The 13,842-nt window shown below is 31.0% G+C and overlaps 1 long non-coding RNA gene and 2 other non-coding genes across 3 annotated transcripts; 2 read left to right on the top strand and 1 right to left on the bottom strand.

The window, feature by feature from the left end:
* The first annotated feature begins 4,146 nt into the window (after nt 1-4,146).
* Nucleotides 4,147-5,127, top strand: LOC100527871 (uncharacterized). The gene is made up of 2 exons (NR_157273.1): nt 4,147-4,762; nt 4,949-5,127. It is a non-coding gene; the product is annotated as an uncharacterized lncRNA (long non-coding RNA).
* MIR396A (microRNA MIR396a) lies at nt 4,319-4,458 on the top strand. The gene has a single exon (NR_048595.1). It is a non-coding gene; the product is annotated as a microRNA MIR396a (primary transcript).
* A 7,408-nt stretch (nt 5,128-12,535) lies between the features above and the next one.
* Nucleotides 12,536-12,661, bottom strand: MIR396B (microRNA MIR396b). Its single transcript, NR_048596.1, has one exon. It is a non-coding gene; the product is annotated as a microRNA MIR396b (primary transcript).
* Between the last annotated feature and the right edge of the window lie 1,181 nt (nt 12,662-13,842).

Raw genomic sequence — 13,842 nt, 5'->3', positions numbered from 1 at the left:
GGTTTTGTTCGCATGGAGAATGATACAAACTTTGCTACCAATGTTAGAGATAATATCCAATACATATTAAATGAGTTTTATTAAAATTGAACCTTTCGCAAAATAGTTATTTGGTGTCATGTAGCCACAACAAACAAGTTGTTACCTAAAATACAAGGAAACACAAGCGTGATAAATTGTTTTTTGATTTTTTTTTTTCCACAAAACTTTTATAAACACACTTAAAAGGACAAACTAGCTAATGCTTCGTTTTGGTCTGGAAAATAACATCTTTATAAAAATGTTAAGTTATAAAATGGAAGACTTTTAGCTACAATAAATTTTACATATCGAACTCCTTAGTTAGTAAATAATAAAGAATAAGAGATAGAGATAAATGTACATAAAAAATATATTGGTTTGTCTCATCAAAAGATTACGTCTAGTCTTTTGCACACAACCAAGAATTCCACTAAAATATATTGCAAGGAACAAAGTTGCAAATTATAAATGTAGTATTTCAATTTTGCCTCTTAAACAACTCCAACAAGTATTCATCCTTAATTAAATCTCTTAATGCTCTAAGCAAATCATAAAGAAATGTGTATAATAAAGGATAATCATGGACTATCGGTCGTCATATGATTTACGATTGATCGTCCTATAAAATTGCATATATAGCCTATGATAGACCATGATTTCATATAATATTATGGTCTTTTATATAGCCTATCAATCATTCTAAGTGCTCATCATCCTCAAAGACCATAAAAAACCTAAGGGTATTCATAGGTCATCGATCGTCCTATGAAATTACATAATATTATTGTCTTGTATTATAAGCTCAATTAAGATATAAAAACCAGTCACATTTTTTTTTTATAGAAATTGATTATAAAAATAATCAAACGATATATTTGATTTTGCAATACTGACTAATTATAGTCAACACACGGACTAATAGTAAGAATTGATAAATTTGAACATGATTTCCGGTCAATGACAAATAATTTAGAACTGGTTTTTATAATTTCTTATAAGATGGTATTTAATTTGTAAAAACCACATTGGATCTTGAATAATTTGAATTGAACGGGATGAGTTTGTTTAAGAAGATAAAACTTTTTCAAGATATATATATTTCTTTTTTTTTTTTAAAAAAAAGGAGCCTATATTCATTTCTCTGCTACACCCAAATTATGTAAATTAAAAAAAATTGTTTCCTAACTGATAGCTCATACGGTAAAAACCAAATTTGATTTTTTTGAGTCTACCAAAATCTGGGCCGGCCGGCAAAGCTAAGATTAAAAAAATTCGGGTGGTTTTTTTTTTTTTTTTTTAAATCTGAACCCATACATTAATTGGGTCAACTCATTTGACAGCTCTACAATTTGCCAGCCGAGTCAGACATCATGATCATACAATTGTATAAATGGCAAACATTCATTTTTAATCTTCCAAAATTAATACATGTGACATTAATTTGTCCTCTTATAAAACCTGACATAAATATATCATCTAAAGAAACAAGAATTATGAAATGAACGTAGTCACCAAATAACAAAAACATAAAAATAATATCAATTTCGTAAATCTGAAGAAAGTTGATGTCGATGCTACGTTATCAATAATAAAAAATAATTAACTTAATTTCTAAACAAAAAATTCCACTAATGATATTCTCACTCTATATAGTATTGGTAAGAAAAAAACTCTATAAAGTAATTAAATAGATTATTTAATTCTAAAAATTGACATATAATCGAATTTAAAGTTGCATCAATAGAGTTAGGTTTTCAGTGAAACAAAATTTAGTTAAAAATGTTGTGATTTGTGAGTCATCAAAGAATTGTTACAAATAATAATTTTCTTAATTTTTATCATAACTATCCTATAAATCATATTCAATACGACTTTTTTATTGATTGATATATGAGAACATATAATTATTAATAAAGAAAATATGATATTTTGATGTAGACATTTCTTTTTTCATTTTGTCCTTAAAACCACTTTTTCAATTTCTTTTTTGCTTATAATTATTCTCTTGGATCACAAATTCATTAAACTCAAGAGTAATCCACAATCATTGGATCTATTAGATTTCAAATACAAAGTGTTTTTTTTTTTTTTACTGGTAAAATATAAAATAGAAAGGAGAGAGAGTGGGTTTCCACGTCACGGAAATTGTAATGTAAGTAGTATGTAACCGCTGAGAGCAGTAGGGATCCGAACATGCAACGCACTCCTTGTCTTCTATTTCCCCCTTTGGGTTCGGTAGTTGTTTTGAGTTGAGACTCATTCATGAACACACACACGCACTGCAGTGGGGTTCTATCCCATGTGCCGCCATGTGATCCCGATATTTCTGTTCCTCGTTTCGGGGCTTATTTCCTCTCCTTTGTAACCGCCTGTCCCCTTCCACACCCGCATCCACTTTACATGTTTTCCACGCGCCTAATTATCCACTTTTTTTTTTTTAATATCACAACAACCAGTTTTATTTAGTACAATACAAAAACGCCAAACATGTATTTAAAGAAGAAAAAAAAAGTTATCAAATCTCAGCTGGCCTTCTGTTTTCCATATATGGGGCGTGTGTCGCGGCCTCCACGGCAATCAAAATCTTAAACAATATCTAGACTGATATTTGATTACCTTTCATCATTAACTAATGCACACAATTAACTCTAGAGATGACCTTTTTTTACTTTTTGGTAGGATTTTTTTTTTATGTTTAGAAATTAGAATTGAAGATAAATTCTGACAAAAAAAATTCATTTCTAATCAATACTTTTAATCTAATAGTTTTTAAAATGAAAAGATTAACATGTAAATTGATTTTTTTAATATTTTATTTATTTTCATATATAATATTTAATAACTTAATTCAATACTAATAAATAATTCATCATCCCTTCTCCTTCAAATCACATATTAATTCCCATACATATTTCATTAAAAAAAATCCAAAACATATGTATATAAACATTTCATTATTCTTGGAATACTTGAGTTCAGATCCCTTATTTAAGCAATATATTTCCATCGATTTTATTTATAATATTTGAGTCTCTTAGATGAAAGAAAATCATTAAAAGAAGATATCCCACAAAATATTGTCAACTAAATTTTTTGACGAATATAAATCGTCAATAAAGTTAATTATCATGTTAACAAAAATAATAATAATATATGAAGTGAATTTCTTTATTTTAAGGAAATGTATTGACGAAATTTATAATGTCTCTAATAAATGATTTTAATACATTATCAAGTAATTAAATATCATTTTAAATTTAAATTTTAAATCAATTATCATAAAAGTAAATATTTTTTTAATGACACAACAAATTCATAATTGATTGATTTTCTAAATAGTCTAACACTATCAATATATTTTATTTATCTTCTTGTGAATAAAAAAAAATATAAAATCCGTATAAAACGAAGAGACCTCAAGGACAGGGAAAAGTGGCTTTGAAGCTGATGGAAAGAAAAAAGATTTTGTTTATTTTTCGATAACAAAATTTCAAATTTAAATTTATTTTTTTGCTGTTTGTTAGCTGAAAATTAATTAGCCAATTGCCCAAGTTAATCTGTTGTTAACTTTTTTTGGGTGGGCATTTGATGTTTGGAAATCGTTTCGAGTAAAATTTTCCAAACGCTCGTTTGATTTGATACGTTCTTTTGTCCATTAATCACTAATTAATTTGCTTTAATCAACTGGTATTTATTTGGCCGGCTGATGTAACTGAACAGTGAACGGAGCATAGCGAGGAGCGCGTGGAGTTCGGAAAAACTGGACAGATCTAGAGGTGGGCCCACAGTGTGTCCCCCACAAATGTAACAACCACCGTTAGATCCGGAAAGGTGCATCGTAGCCGCACAAATATTAAACGACATTTTGCACCAATGAAAAGAAAACTTTACATAGGTTTGTTGATTATAATTATTATATTTTAGGGGTCTAATCTAATCTCTAATGGGATCAAGCTAGTCAGCTTTTTAATTAGGGTTCGAGAAAGGTGGGTTCAGTAATATGTAGTCTCTTCGGCCAGATATTCTTCTAGGGATTGATGGAAAAAGAAAATTAAATTAAAATAAAAAAGTTTATAAAAACGCCTAAATTCTCCTATAAATACCATACCATCTCCTCCCCTACACCTACACCTTTTCTCTCTCTTAGCTTAGCCTTCTCCTATTCTGGACCTCTGTCCCTTCCTCTTGATTAGGGTTCTAATTATGTTATGAACCTTCCATGCTTTTATTTTTCTTTTAAAAAAAGAATAAAGAAAACCCTACATATGGGTTTGTGGGGTATATTCAGTCTTCAATATCATGGCTCTCTTTGTATTCTTCCACAGCTTTCTTGAACTGCATCCAAAGAGTTCCTTTGCATGCATGCCATGGCACTCTTACTCCCAAATCTTGTTTTGCGGTTCAATAAAGCTGTGGGAAGATACAGATAGGGTCAACAACGGACTAGCTTATCTCAAACTCCAGATTCTTCTCTAAATCTTCCTATCCAATTATATATAGGGATAAAATTATTGCAAAGTATTTTTTTTCCTTTTTCTTTTGTGATTTGACTTAATTTAAATCATTTTCAGATTTAAACCATCGACTTTTCAGATATATCTCTATATGTGATCAGAATTCTCAGATGCAGTATTATGAGAGAATAAACTTGTACCAATTGGGTAGATTTGTGACGATGATGAGGAAGAGGATATGATGATTCCCCAACAATTTGGCTTCTTTCTGGAATTAAACCGATCAGGTATTGATTTGATCTATGCAAAATCAAGGGAATTTGGGCTCACGATTTTGGTAGATGCGGAATTACTATGCAAACTTTATTTTCAGATCTTATAATTATAATAATTAATTTGTTCGAAAACCGTTATATGTGTTTGCCTTAAATTTTATACCCCTATTTAATTTTCTCTTAATTAATTTTGTCCAGCAATTCCAGGCTTAAACGAGAGGGGAACATATGGTGGTGGTTAATTTGCACACGAAGTGATAATGCATCGTATAGGCATAGCCGTTTGATTTGAAAACACTTTTCCTTTTAAGTGTTCTAGTTAGCTAGTCCTGTCTGTGCTGAATATAATAATTATAATTTTAATAATTTCTGTGTTAGCTGCTTCTGCTCTTTTTCTCGTCTCTCTGCTCACTCACCATATTAGCCTTTTTCTTTTGTTTTGAAATATTGGTCTATTGTGTAGCCTCCAATGCTGGCAAAATTACAACTTACAGTGGATCAAAATGGTCATCATTGAGATTTCTCCATAGAACATGTCTCACTCAATTCATTAAACCTTTGATCTGTACTTGTACTGTTTTAGTCGGCAAAGTCACAGATAGTTCAGTAATTTAATATACCTTCCAGCCTGCAGATTCAGAAAAACCACAAGTTAGTATCTATTAATTAATCACGATTTGTTGTTGCTTGTATTTTATTAGCAAGCTAGGAACAATTATACGGTTCTTATCTTGACTAACAAAAATAAATAGAGTATATATATATATATATATATATATATATATTCATCCTAGCTAGCTTGCTAGATCAAGATATTCTTTTTAAAAAAAATATCTTCAAGTGACAACAAACAATTTTTGTTTTGGGTGGTGCACGGGACTAACTAGAAGGAACATTTTCAGTTACAGATTGTTAGACAATGGACCACATAGAGATGACCATATTGCCTTTCTCTCGTATGGAACTTCCAACAACTTATGAATGCTTTAAAGCCATTGGTTGGTGACCCTAGCAAAGGGTTAGGTGAAGCTTTTATGGAAAAGATTAACCATAATAAGGATCCTCTCTAAAATTAACCTCCAGGACTGTATTATGGTGATTCTTGCTTGCTATGCAACAAAGAAACCTACCTAATATCAATGCAGAACCAGCTTGTGAAGGAAACTAGGGTTTTCTTTTTCCCAATTAATTTAGAGACAACCATGCTGCGGGAAATGGGAATTTTTAGACCACCTGCGAGTACTTGCTTCCTAGTGCTGAGAATCAGTTCAAAATGAGACTCTCCCTTTTGTTTCTCCCGAAAGATTTTGAAATTAGAAACGGTAAAAGCAATTTCAAGTTATGGAAAAAGCAATCGATCTTGCATGGCCTTGAAAAAGAAGTGCCCGATCCCGATATTAATAACTATAATATATCCCACAAGGCTTCTTTTTTCCCCCTTCATTTTGTGTATGACTACTAAATCCGACAAAATGGTGAGCTTCAGCGCCATCAACTTTTCTAGGACTTTTTAGTTGGTGCATTCACGAGCACTATGAGTCCATCGAATAAACAAGTTCGCCTCTTTTTTTTTTTTTTTTTTTTTTCCTTTTTCAAAAGACAATGTAAAAGTCATATGAGCATGCCACTTTATTTGAGAGATCAATATCCTAATCCTACTGTAACCCACTAATCTAACATACATATTCTTACTTGTTCCTCGTTCTATGGCTTTGTTTGTTTGTTTTGTATTTTTTTCTTCCTATGTGGATGATAAATAACTTTAAACTGATTGAACATGATGTCCTGCTTTTGCTTGTTTGGATCTATACTGTTCTTAAAATATGCTTTTTCACTCATAGTTATCCTTGCTATTAAATTATTTCCTTTAATTTAATAAATTGTGATGGACCTGATGCGTTGTAGTCAAATGATGTGGATTGTGGAATTTGTAATTGTCTGATTTAATTATACTTCTTCCCTAGTTTTTTACTTGGAGAAATATTAAATTGAAAAAGTTAGATTTCATTGTGCTTCGTGATGTGCAAGAGTGGAAGATCGGTGAAAAGAGTTAAACGACAGAGAGGCAATAAATTAATAGACAATCCTCTTGATCTTGCTGTCTTAGCAGTGCCACTTTTGTCTTGTGGCTACCAACTATCACATTTTAAAATTATAAAAAAATTGTAGCCCTTGATGAGCTTTAAGCTTATCACGTTGCATTGCCATTGATCGATCTAGCTATCTAGAACAAGTGTTCAATATTAATTGGATTATAAACTCCGAACAACAGCCCCCAAATAATGCTATGATGAATTCATTGATCTTCTGGCCAAGATTTCCTTTTCAGGGAATATGAAAACCAGATGCAAGCATGTCTATATGTTTCCAGCATTTATTGAGTGTGTATATATATACTTTTCTGCTTTTGTATATATGCAGTCACAGTTAATTAATAATTAATCTCTCAATTAATTCCACACACTCAGTAAATTTTTTCTTTTGGTAATATTTTCAATCGTTATGCTATTATCCCTTGGCAAACAAAATGAAAGAAAGAATATAAGAAATTAATTGCCATATAGTTTCTTGGTATGCCAGGTTAAATGCACATACAGCCTGAGGCATAATACACAAGTTGAAACTTATACTTGAATATACTCATCATGATTGTTCTGTTCATGTGTACGATTTCTAATTTCCCATCATGGGTCAACATAGTTTCCTTTTATTGTTATTTTGGCACTTTCACATCAGAAAGGGGGAAGGTGTTATTATTTTCATTGGGCGTCCTCTATTTGTTTGGGTGGCTCATCACCGAGTTACTTACGTCAATAGCATACCCTACCATTGATGGTGGGCATGTATGTATTGTTATTGTTGTCATTTCATTACTCATTTATTCATGTCACTGTAAAATAAGACTCTTTTTTTTTTAATCATCTTTCACGGGGCGTGTAATGTGAATACAGAGCCAATCCAATTCTAACGGATCCTGCCGACATTATGCTTAATATGACAATCCTACATACTTGATTGGAACTTGTTTTATCTTCTAATGAATATGAGGCTCACAATTGATCATCATCATCATCAACAAGAGAAAAATATCCAATACACGATGCCCTTTATTGGTTGTATATATATAGTGTTACTTATCAAAGGATTCTGGCTTGTGAAATGGATGTAAATTTCCTCAAGCAGCTCTTGCTCGAATTAGTAGAATGGCCACTGGTTTAAGCTGACACTTTGCCCTTGCTTGCTTGGTACTACCTACTCTTGCACTTGAAATTCAACCATGTAAACATCTTACCTGCCTCTCCCATTATAAGTTCCTTGATGTTGATTGGAGTACAAAATACGTACAAAAATGATTTTGGTTGATAAAGAGAAAATTGTATAGGTACAAACATTTTGGTTGAAAAGTTATGCAAGTGAGAGAGAGGAAGATAAGAAAGGAGTATGGAAAAAGATGGTTGATGTGATGGAAAATGATAAAAAGAATTATAAAAAATATTGTACAAGTTTGTTGTATGAATAATAAGTGATCTCATCTATATATAACCCTACCATTTTCCCTAAAATTCCATTTCAAAATATGTACGGATCTTCAAGGGGTGCTTTGCCTTTTGTATGCTCGATCCATGTCTTAATGAATATTTCTATTTCAAACTATTTTATTTATTAAAAATTGATGGAACCGTTTGAATTTGCTCCCCGATATTTTCTTTTGATATTTTTTTACAGTGAGATTTTCTTTTGATTCTGTACGTTACTCCAGGTAAGATGAAAGCATCTTTGAAGAGAAAATATAAGGAATCATTTTATTTTTACCACATACTTTCATGACTATTTTTTTTCTGCCTACTTTTCTAATCACATCACTTAATTTCATGCTTTTCTCTCGTTTCTCCATCTCTCTAATTGTAGAAGAAATAATTATAAAAAACATGAAAATGAATAGAATTTCTAAAATAAAATTAAACGTAGAGATTGTTTAGATGGGCCATTAATTATGACTAGTATTTTAGCCTATACCATATACAGGATAAATATTTATAATAAATAAATATTTTTGAATCTATAAATTTACCCTTATATTAAACAAACTTTTATCCCATGCAATGCACAAATTTAAATGCTAGTTAAATTTTCAAATTTAAGTTAAATAATTTATATTGTGCTGTAAAGTTATTTTTTTATTGATTGATAATTTCTTATAAAAATATTAAAAATCAATTTAAAATAAAAATAGAAAAGTAAATTTTAAAAATAAGAGGTTAAAAAATTAAGTATGAGAAAAAGGATAAGAGAGTGATTTGAGAAAGAAGGTTTTGGTCCGGTTTTAAATCAAATAAAATTAAAAAAGGCATTTGAAAGAAATAAAAATGAAAATAAAAATTAATGCTCAATGATATAAGAATAACTTCTAAAGTTGTCTCATTTAAAAATAATTTTTAAAAACGTTATCATTTAAAAACGACTTCTAAAAATGTTCTTATTTAAGAATAAAAATTCAAATTTATAATATAGAAATAGATAAATAATTTTCAGTACATAAACTGAATATATAATCAATTTGTTAGTTAGTTCAGCGATAAATCTTTTTTTTTTTCTTTAACTGTACGTGAATAACTTGTTGAAAGTGATAATTAGGGTTTTTCTTTTTCAAAATTCCTAACAATATTAGTAGAAGAAAATGTTATTTGAATAAATTGAAATAAAAAATGTTATTTCCTTCTTTTTTATTTATTTTTTTAAAAGAGAAATAGAGTAGAAAGAAAATGTTATTTGAATAAATTGAAATAAGAAGAATAGAAATGAATACATTTCTCTTTACCTATTTTGATAAAGTAGAAGACAGAATATAAATGAATAAACTAATTGTGTGAAAAATATTATGAAGGTAATTAAAAATAAATAAATTCAATCCAAAAATTAAACTTTCTACTCTATTATTTTTTAACAAAATTATTTATTATCTTTTTAAATATTTGGTTATAAAAATATTTAATTTTTAAGAAACTAAAAATAAAAAATAAATAGGAGATATCTTCTCTCCTGCCCCCATTTCTTGCCAATTTGAGGGGACGGGGCAGCTTTTTTTTTTTTTTTTTCTCGTGAGTTCCATTGAAAATAAATTTCTCTAAAAATTTAGTATTTCTATCTTATCTTTCTGTTTTCTCCTTTTTTTTTTCAATTCCTATTTTTCCTAAAACAAATAATGGGCTAGTACTAAGCAAATAGCTTTTAGATAGTAGGTAGGTTGGACTTTTAAATATACGAAAAATAATAAGAATATTTTTTAAAAAAATATTTTTCCAAAGTTTGAGTCATCTCATATTTTTACAATATAAAAGAGGTTGGAACCTAATTGTCTTTGTTAAATTATATAGAAGGTTCTGGCTCAAACAATTAATTAAGATATATACAAATAATTTGCTTCTATCTTTTTCCCAGCATATTTGGTCATGTGACAAGAGAGGACTCAAATCCTAAATCTTACATTGTGATTGTTCTTTCTGTGTGTGAGTGGAATAAGATAACATATATATGCAAGCTTTTAGTGACTCAAGACCATGAATACGCATGTATACTGCTTTATTGTTGAAAAAATAAAAGGAATCTGTGCTCTTTTTAAATTGTTTCGTGCCTTGCAGAATGTCTTTCTAATTTCTCATAAACGACAAATCATTGGGCAAACATTTTTTTTATATAAAAAAAAAGGCAAAACCAATTTTTTGGGCTTTTAATTACAATGAATTTTTTGTTAGGTGCATGAATCCGAACATTCCCATATATACACCTTTGTTGAGGTGGAAGGTGGTGGGGAAGCCTTGCCATCAAAGCTAGAGTCCCGTTGGCAATAATTATATATAATTTTCTTAAGTGGAATTTAGGTTAACATATTAAGAGCGGGACACAAAAACAACGAGTAGCAAGTTAAACTGCATGGCAACTGACACGTTCCTGTTTAGCCTCAGACATAAGAAAAATATATACTACCACATTTATTTTTCTTCCTTCTAAAAAAAAATATAAAATTAATAAACAAAAGGCCATGTATATTAAGCAGTGGTGTCAAAAGCACGAATAATTCCGTACTAGGAAATTTAACTGAGGATTCAGTTTTTGTCATTGAAGGCTTCACTGTGTATCCATGATCAGTTATAGCTCTGTCTCTCTGGTAACTCACACGATGTCGTGTCACAATTCACAAATCTGTTTCATGGTATACTCAATGGGGTTTCGTGTGCCCGTGTTCAAAATTTTCACTATTTCCCTGAACGCTGTAAAATAAATAAAATAAAATTGGACAAATATATATTTATATATTGGTGCATTGTTACCGAATTATGTTTAGTACCATCACACTAGCTCTTCATCATGAATATACTAATCATATCCATTTTATACGAAGATGCACAGAAATGCCATGCTTCCGTGTCTCCCTGATCAATCTGATTTTTTGGGGTCCTACTTCTCTGCACAACTTGTGGGCATTCTCTTAAGCTAAAACGTTCCAAGTGTATGAAAACATTTGCTTTATATTTGGTAAAGGTTCTCCGTTTTATCTTATACAATAGAAATACTATAATTAATTATCCCCATTAAGGTTCTGCCATACCCCAGATGCTTATTCGGGTGAAAATTCAATTGATTTTCATATTGGTATGCTAAATTGGGTCTATTTAGCTCTTCGCAACAATGCAGTCTGCAACCTAGACAGTGATCTAGACGAAGTTCGTGACCATGTGAGCGTGTAAAACTGTAAGTGTGATAAATTAAATTACCAAAGATTTCAGCACAACTTGGGTTTCTAGAGAGAAAGAGACAGGCAACCAGAGGAGAGGGTGAAAGAGAGAGAAGAGGGGATTGAAAATCAATACGCCAAATGATGTCAGGAGAGAGGAGTGGTTAAAAAAATGATGTCACGTAGTGACAAAGGTAAACCTTTTTCACAGAAATGTAGGAGAAGATGTGGATTCACTAAACTAAAAGGGCAACAGGAAGAACTATATATCATCATTAATGATAAAAAGGAAAGGCGGGGGAATCTTCTCTGCAAGCACTGCCTTTTTTTTTCACCATTTGATTGAATGAATCAGATTTAGTTAATGGGAAAGTTCACCTAATTCTACAGACAACTAGGAAACATTAAATTTTTTCTTCGTTAATTTATCTCAAAAATAAAAATTCAATTTTCTACTGCCGCTCACCTTGCATGGCTCAAACGTGTAGCATCAGATTCAATATATTTTTCTTTTGTGTGTGTGTTTTTTCTTTTCAACCCTATCACCGGAGGGTAATTAAAAAACCCGCATTGTCATTGTGCCTCCAAGACTCAAGAGAAAAGAACCTACCCATTTTCTCACAGAAAACAGAACTGGTAAATTCGGATAATAATTAATTAAAGTGGGTATTTTCCAATTCTTCCCTTAAATGAAATTAAACAGAAAGAAAACAATTTGACCGGATCAAATTAAAGAATTATGCATCAACAAGGCTATAAATTCATCAGGTAAAGTGAATCTTATATATAACAAAGCCATAAAATCTCTAGATTAAGAGATTATTATGTATATCACACTGAAAATTTTTCCAGAGAAAGAGATCACATATATTTAATTTACACTCATCAACATCACACCCCCGGTATAACTTATAAGATGAAAGAGGGTAGTGAGAGTTACCGTGAATGAAAAGATAAGGATGAAACTAGAGAATTGATGAAGAGGAAGATGTGTGTGTTCACCTTGTACTCTGAAATCTTGCAAGTGATGGTACCAAATGAAAGCAATTAAAAGCCTGAATTGCCATATTCTCCCACAGCTTTCTTGAGCTTCTAGGGCTTAAAATCCTGGAGGTGGAGAGATATAAGATGCATAAGAAGTTCAAGAAAGCTGTGGAAAAGCATGACCAGGACTTGAGAGAGGAAAATTGAGCTCAGATCTCTCGCGCGCACACACACACACCATCTAGGCACCAAAAGTTATAATGAGAAAAAGGGGTTGAGGGTGGAGATATAGGGGAAGGAGGATTTAGCATAAGAAAGTAAAGGAGGGTGAGAAGTGAGAAATAACCATGCCCATACAAAGTTTCTCGTGGACCACTCTACCATTTATAATATCAATCTACCAGCTTTATAGAGAGGAGGGGTATGAAAGAGAGAGAGAGGGGGGGAAGGGTGAGAGTAGGGTTCACTTCACTTACAAAGGTGCAATTTACCCACAAAATGGCTTACTTTCCCGGTGAGTGCGCAGTGGGTCACATACAAACACGCCAGATGGGTAAAGAACAATAATCTTTCCAAAAAAGACAAATCAAGAAAAGAAATGTAATTGACAGGTAAATGAGATTTTAAGCAACAAAAAGAAACCAAAGAAAAAGAAAAAAAATGAATATATATATCTCTTGTAATTTGAATAAACCTTCCCATTCCCCTCACATGCCACCATGTGAGCAGGATCTCTTTTTTATTTTGTGTAGATTTAAAGTATGGGTTGTTTATGGTCCCCAATCTTTGTATACGTATTAATTTGTTTTTCTTTCATTTGTAAATAAATAAATAAATAAAACAACCACACACACTTACAATTGTAGTTGCTAATCAATCATTTTGCTTGCTGTAATGCAGATGTTTGTTTTACAATTGAGAGAATAATTAATTTGTGTAGAGCTGTTATGACAATCCACAATATGGTGGCATACGAGGCTGCCCAATGAAGGGACTATTATTGTGCACATATATATTTTTCACTCTTAACCACAGAAAAGGGATAAAAAGAAGAGCTATAGATTGTTTCCATATAGAGGGCCTTTCTATTTTTACACTTCTATGAGTATATATCCTGGAGCTATTCCAGCTATGCGCTACGCATCTACAACTAGCTACTTACACAAATCAAGGTGTACTACACTACAAAGTGGTTGAGTTTTTAATGCCAAATGTTGGCTCAAATTTATAAATGCGCCCACTTTTATCTGCACTTTTGCTACTTGAGATGTATCAAAAAATTAATATGTCTAAAGTGTGTCCACCATTAATTCAACTATTTAATAACGTTCATATTTTTGGCATTTTATTATGTTATAGCATTTTCTTTTAGTTT

Source organism: Glycine max, chromosome 13 (assembly GCF_000004515.6).
Source record: "Glycine max cultivar Williams 82 chromosome 13, Glycine_max_v4.0, whole genome shotgun sequence".
NCBI classification, from domain to species: Eukaryota; Viridiplantae; Streptophyta; class Magnoliopsida; order Fabales; family Fabaceae; genus Glycine; species Glycine max.
Note: the sequence above shows the minus strand (reverse complement) of the source record. Positions and strands in the feature narration are given on the sequence as shown.